Source organism: Gossypium hirsutum, chromosome A10, assembly GCF_007990345.1.
Source record: "Gossypium hirsutum isolate 1008001.06 chromosome A10, Gossypium_hirsutum_v2.1, whole genome shotgun sequence".
NCBI classification, from domain to species: Eukaryota; Viridiplantae; Streptophyta; class Magnoliopsida; order Malvales; family Malvaceae; genus Gossypium; species Gossypium hirsutum.
This window is the reverse complement of record NC_053433.1, coordinates 1694485-1701779: the sequence shown is the minus strand read 5'-3', so window position 1 is coordinate 1701779 and position 7295 is coordinate 1694485.

The window sequence follows — 7295 nt, the reverse complement described above, 5'->3', positions numbered from 1 at the left end:
AAGAAAGGGCACATTAAATCTGAGTGCTATAAGCTACAAAATAAGACTAAAAGGGAGGCTGCGAATCAAAAGGGAAAACAACCAGAAAATTCCGGTGAAGTTGATGTTGTAGAAGATTACAGCGATGGTGAACTTCTAGTTGCTTCTATCAATGATTCTAAAGTAAGCGAGGAATGAATACTTGATTCAGGCTGCACCTTCCACATGAGTCCCAATCGGGATTGGTTTACAACTTACGAAACAGTGTCTGAAGGTGTTGTTTTGATGGGAAATAATGCTTCGTGTAAAATCGCAGGTATTGGAACAGTTAAAGTTAAGATGTTTGATAGAGTTGTCAGAACACTTAGTGAGGTACGACATGTTCCAGAATTGAAGAGAAATTTAATTCTGTTAAGTACTCTTGATTCAAAAGGGTACAGATATACAGCTGAAAGTGGGATTTTAAAGATTTCCAAAGGTTCCCTTGTTGTGATGAAAGGCCAAAGAAAAACTTCCAAGTTATATGTTTTGTAGGGTTCTACTGTTATTGGTGATGCAGCTGTCACTTCCTCTTCCTTGTCAGATGATGATATTACTAAACTTTGGCATATGCGCCTAGGGCATATGAGTGAGAATGGCATGGTAGAATTGAGTAAAAGAGGACTTCTTGATGGGCAAGGAATTTGCAAACTAAATTTCTGTGAGCACTGTGTTTCTGGGAAGCAAAAGAGAGTTCGATTCACTAGAGGAATCCATAACACGAAGGGAATATTGGAGTATATTCATTCTTATCTGTGGGGGCCATCCAGAGTGCCTTCGAGAGGTAGAGCTAATTATATGCTAACCTTTATTAATGATTTTTCCAGAAAAGTTTGGGTGTTCTTCCTGAAGCAGAAAAGTGATGTGTTTTTCGCATTTAAGTCTTGGAAAATTATGATTGAAAAAAAGACGAGAAAATAGATAAAATACCTTCGCACAGACAATGGCTTAGAGTTCTGTTCTGATGAGTTTAATAGATTGTACAAGTCAGAAGGGATCATGAAACACTTGACAGTTCGTCATACTCTACAGCAAAACCGCGTTGCAGAACGAATGAACAGAATGATCATGGAGAAGGTTCGATGTATGTTGTCAAAAGCCAACTTATCGAAGTCATTTTGGGCAGAAGCAGCCTCTACTACATGTTTTTTAATCAACCGATCTCCATCCATTGCCATTGAGAAAAAGACTCTACAAGAGGTATGGTCTGGTAATCCTGCTAATTATTTTGATTTAAAGATTTTTGGGTGTCCTGCGTATGCTCATGTTGATAATGGAAAATTGGAACCGAGATCCATTAAATGCGTTTTTCTTGGTTATAAAGCCGGTGTAAAAGGGTACAAGTTATGGTGTCCTGAAAATAGAAAAGTTGTGATTAGCAAAGATGTTGTTTTTGATGAAACTGCTATGCTACCTAACTTATCTCTTAAAGACTCTTCCAATAAAGAAAATCAAAAGCAGGTGGAGCATCAAATTAATACAGAGTCAACTCCTCAAGCCAGAACAAAAGTTGAGAATAGAGTTGCTTCTTCACCACAATACTCCATCGCCAAAAATAGAACTAGAAGAGAAATTAAACCTCCAAAGAAGTATGCTGAGGCTGATCTAGTTACTTATGCTTTAAATGTGGCTGAAGATATAGATGCGAATCAAGAGCCATCTAATTATTCTGAGGCGGTTAGCTGTGAAGATTCAGAAAAGTGGATGTTTGCTATGCAAGAAGAGATGGAATCACTCCACAAAAACAGAACATGGGACCTTGTGAAACTTCCTAAAGGTAAAAAGGTTGTTCGTTGTAAATGGGTGTTTAAAAAGAAAGAAGAGAGTCTAGGAGTTGAAGAACCCAGATATAAAGCAAGGCTTGTTGCAAAGGGTTACAGTCAAATTCCAGGAGTGGACTTCACAGATGTGTTCTCTCCAGTTGTTAAACATAGTTCGATTCGAGCTTTGCTTGGTATTGTGGCCATGCATGATTTGGAGCTTGAGCAGTTAGATGTAAAAACTGCATTTCTGCATGGAGAACTTGAGGAGGATATTTACATGCAACAACTAGAGGGTTTTATAGTCTCAGAAATAGAGGACTATGTTTGCTTGCTGAAAAAGTCCCTTTACGGTTTGAAACAGTCACTAAGACAGTGGTACAAGAGGTTTGATTCCTTTATGACTTCTCATGATTTCAAAAGAAGTAGTTTTGACAGTTGTGTTTACTTTAAGAAAAATAGTGATGGTTCTTTTGTGTATCTACTTCTTTATGTTGATGACATGTTGATAGCAGCAAAAGATAAAGAAGAGATAAGAAATGTCAAAACCCAACTAAGTTAAGAATTTGAGATGAAAGATTTAGGACCAGCAAAGAAGATACTTGGAATGGAGATTCTCAGAAATAGAAAAACAAGTAAATTGTACCTAAGTCAGAAGGGGTACATTGAGAAAGTTCTTTGCAGGTTCAATATGCAGAGTGCTAAGCCTGTTAGTACTCCTTTAGCAGCCCATTTCAGACTTTCATCAGTTTTGTCTCCACAATCAGATGATGAGATTGAGTACATGTCACATGTTCCATACTCTAGTGCAGTGGGATCTCTCATGTATGCTATGGTTTGTTCACGTCCAGATTTATCATATGCAGTCAGTGCAGTTAGCAGATACATGGCGAATCCCGGTAAAAAAACACTGGAAAGCAGTTCAGTGGATTCTAAGATACTTACGAGGTACTACTGATGTTTGCTTACAATTTGGAAGAACTAGAGATGGAGTCATAGGGTATGTTGATGCTGATTTTGCTGGAGACCTTGATAAAAGAATATCTCTCACAGGTTATGTCTTTACAATCGGAGGTTGTGCAATCAGTTGGAAAGCCACTTTGCAGTCTACAGTCACTCTATCTACCACTGAAGCTGAGTACATGGCGATTACTGAGGCTTGTAAAGAAGCTATTTGGTTGAAGGGATTCTTTAGTGAACTCAATGAAGACCTTCAAATCAGCACAGTATTTTGTGACAGTCAGAGTACCATCTTTCTTACAAAAGATCAAATGTTTCATGAGAGAACAAAACACATTGACGTTCGGTATCATTTTGTTTGTGATATTATTGCTCGTGGTGATATTGTTGTAAGCAAGATTAGTACTCATGAAAATCCTGCAGATATGATGACTAAGTCACTTCCTATAACCAAGTTTGAGCATTGCTTAGACTTGTTTGGTGTTCATTGTTGAAGTTAAACCCTTAAGGGGTTTTATGGAAGAGGTGGAGAACTTGTTTATTGAAAGTTCGCGATGAAGAACTTGTTCATTGGGAATTTGTGTCAAGGTGGAGATTGTTAGAATTAAGTGACCCAAATTCTTATTTAAATAAAATACGATGGAAAATAAAATAAAAGTAAAATCGATATAGAACTAGACTTCTTTTATTTTATTTTAGAATAAAGTTTTTAAACCTTATTAAACTTCATCTATTTTATATTGATTAAGATAAGGTGTTTCAATCCTACTAGAATATGGCTTTACAAGCCTATAAATAGACATAGTCTATTCTTCTTGTATTAGATTCAATTTTTTGACATAGTGAATTTTCTTCTCCTCTGCTCGTGGATTTTTCCCTAAAGGGTTTCCACATAAAATTTGTGTGTTCTTTATTTTTTATCTTTATTTCATTTTATTTTATTTTATTTACACATAGTTAATATTTACTGTATAAAAAATATCTTGAAATTTGTTTTTTCAATTGCAATTCAAGAAGATGGTGCATTGTTTAAAATTCAGGGATTCGTGGTGCAATGACACAAAGTTGTTGAAGGAAAAAATGTTCAAATCGTTCAGTAATTACTTTAGCTGCTCATTATGAAAATGGATCATGGATATGGATTTGAAGTTTAAGAAAATATTTGAGAAAGATGCTGTGAAACTCAAGTTATCTTTCACATTGGAGGAGTTTAAGGAAGCGGTATAGAGTTGTGACACCAACTGGTTTGTGTTAAATTCGCATTGGTTTATATGAAAGATAATGGCATGGCTACAACCTTGGCTACTGCTGGGGTGAGAAGATCAACATTATTTAAAGTTTGGTAGTGATATATTCTTTATTATTTATTAGTAGTTTGGCCAGATGTCGTTATTAATTTATATGTTTTTTTTCTTAATATAAAAATTATTACATAATGGGAGCGTTACAGATACCAAGTTCCAACCGCCATTGTCAACCACTAATGGCTTCTTTCTTTGTTTACTCAATTAATGCTTTAACTATTATTATAATTAATACTTAAAACACAGTTCATCGAATTAAGTGTGTTAACTTATGGTTAAGGTATTCACCGCTCTAGATATGGCCTGAATTCAAATCATGTTAGTCGTGTTGTTGTTATGGTTTTACCATCCACTCATAATTCACAAAAAAAAAAACACAGTTCACCAATCTACTCGTTTTAGTAGATTTGTTAAGAGTATAATGTTGTAAGTGAAATGATATATATGAAAATCAGTTCATAAACTTAATGAAAAACATAACATTCTATTTATAGAACTAATTATTTATTTTCCAAAACCTCACCATTCTTTTAAATTACAATTTATTTAATGATTTATCGACATTTCGTTGACAATTATTCTACGGGTCATCAATAGGGATACCATCGCTAAGACCTGGATTGGTAGCCTGAGAAGTAGGGGAGGAACTAGCAGTACTGCCAACTGTAGAAGCTCCAGCTGGTGCACTTGCAGGGCTGCCACCAGCGGAAGAGGCGTCGGTAGAAATGACGCCGGCGAGAAAAATCAAAACCAAAGCAAGAACAACAAGTTGGCGTGCCATTTTTGTTTCAAAATGTGGTCTCTGTGTTTATTAAGCAACAATTTTGTTTAAAAAAAAAGAGAGAAAGAAGTGATTAGCAATAGAGAGATGCAATATGTTTGTTATCATTATTAGCATATTAATACTAGTAAATTACCGAATATAACGGCAATTAATTTTCTTTTAATTTTAAACTTAGCCACTAATCATACTATTTTTAAGTTTGGCAATCCTATAATTATTGAAAATTGGGTTTGGTGAATGTTAATTATTAGAATGGCCAAAAATAGATTAAACTGATTTCATTTTATATCATTACTAATGGTGTAAATAACAAAGCAGACATGAATTTTGATCTAATGTGTAATGCCATGCATATGAAATTTATTGTATGTATTCATTTTCTAAATGCGTATAATTGAATCAAAATCAACCTTTCATCTATATATTAGAACCACATATCGAGGTCTAGGTGTATAATTAAAGTTGATGTAACAAATTGCACATTGGACCAAAGTTCATGTATAAATTTGATATTTATCTCCTTTCATAAATTATTCTTAAAATTTTGAGTTAATTGCACTACACATCCTCAAACAATGTCTTTCATTTTAAAGTCGACCCAAATTTCAAAACATTCTAATTACATCTCAAAACTACCTATATGAAATCAATCATGCATTGCCATTATACAAGTCCTTAATTTAACTATTAAATGGCTTGTAAAATGTGATGTGACATTTTAGAGAAGAGTAAAATGTTGTTGTATAAGTTTTAAAATTAAAAACTAGATATAGAGTAAAACCGAAAAAAAGAGAAAGGAAACAATAATTTCTCTAAAAGCTACACTAATAAGGTATTGAACCCTTTCCATCTTTGATGCGATACTCACAGGTTCAACTATTATATTTCTAAGAGACGAACCGGACTCCAAAGACCAAATTTACCAATATTTATGCCCCTACAATTGCATTTAATGCTCAAATTATGTCTGTAATTACTACAAGTCATCAAGAGGATATAAATAGAGTTCAAGAACACTCATAACAAGATAAGAAACTGTAAAATTTCATGCTTTGATTTTGTCATTTGTGAGTAAAATTATGAAATAGGACCTATGTGGAAATGTTTGAAAATGCTATAGGCTAATTTGTAGTGGCCAAATAAATAGTAGTGCAAAATAGGAGGATTTGCATGTCAAACCTCCCATTTTACATGAAGTGGCCAGCCATCATGTTGTTGTAGACAATATGAGCACTTGATATCCATAATTCATGGTACAAATTGATAATGGGTTAGGTAAATGTTCCATGGTAATGGATTAGGTAAATATTCCATGATAATGGGTTAGGTAAATGTTCCATGATAATGGTTTAGGTAAATGTTCCATGATGGGCATTTCATGTCTTTTGTATTAAAGAATTAAATGGATGAAATATGAAATTTTATTAAAAGAAAAAGGGGTGAAAAGAACAAAGTTTTGTCCATCTTTGTTCATTATAGCCGAAAGTTAGAGAAGAGAAAGGAGAGGAGAAAGCTCTTGAATGTTCAGTCACTTGGGGAAGAAAATTGAAGGTAAGTTCATGGTAGTTTGCTTCTATCTTGATGTTCATGAGTTCTTCTTGATTCTACCTTAACTCTTGAAGCATATTTTGGTTTTTAGTTGTGTTGTAAGCATTTAGTCATGAATTAAAATGAAGGAAATGGTTGTTGTTTCATGTTCTTTTGATGAAAAATGGAATATAGGTGAAGTTGAGCCAAACAAATGAGCATGCATGTGCCTTAGATGCTAAAGGGAAAAAGCGGCTAACATGTTGTGCTTTAAAATGATGAAATGGAGATTATACTTAAGTAAATTCATAGATATGTGATGATTGATTGGTGATATACATGTTTAAATAACATGCATGCAAGTTATGTGTGAAAGAGTGAATTTGGTAATAAATATGCTTGGGACAGCAGCAGTAATGTGACTTTGGAAAATCACCATAAATTGTGGGAGATGAATTAGAAGCTGAATAAATTATGTAATTAAAGCTTAATGAGTCTAGTTTCAAATGAAATAAACAAGAACATATTTTGAATTCTGTACAATGAGAAATTTGATTTGTAATGAAGAGTGGTCAGATTAGTCAAACAGTGAAACATGGGAAACTTTGAGAAAAATCTGGTATTGATTGGATGAACCAAAAATTCTGAAAATTTTATGGATAGAATATATATGAGTCTATTTTCAGGGAAAATTAACGGAACTTGATTTGGAGTTTCGTAGCTCCAATTATAAATGATTTAGTGACTGTTGCTTAGGAAGACAGCTTGCAGTGAAATTATGATTATGTGGTAAACACTGACAAAAATTTGTTAATGAGTTGCTTATTGATTTCTTATAAGCTTACTCTGATCTGTAGGTGTGGTTGGCCGAATATTGTAAGGGGTTAATACGTAGTTCGTATTTGAATAGTTAGATTAACGTGTTAGTAATCCAATTGTAGG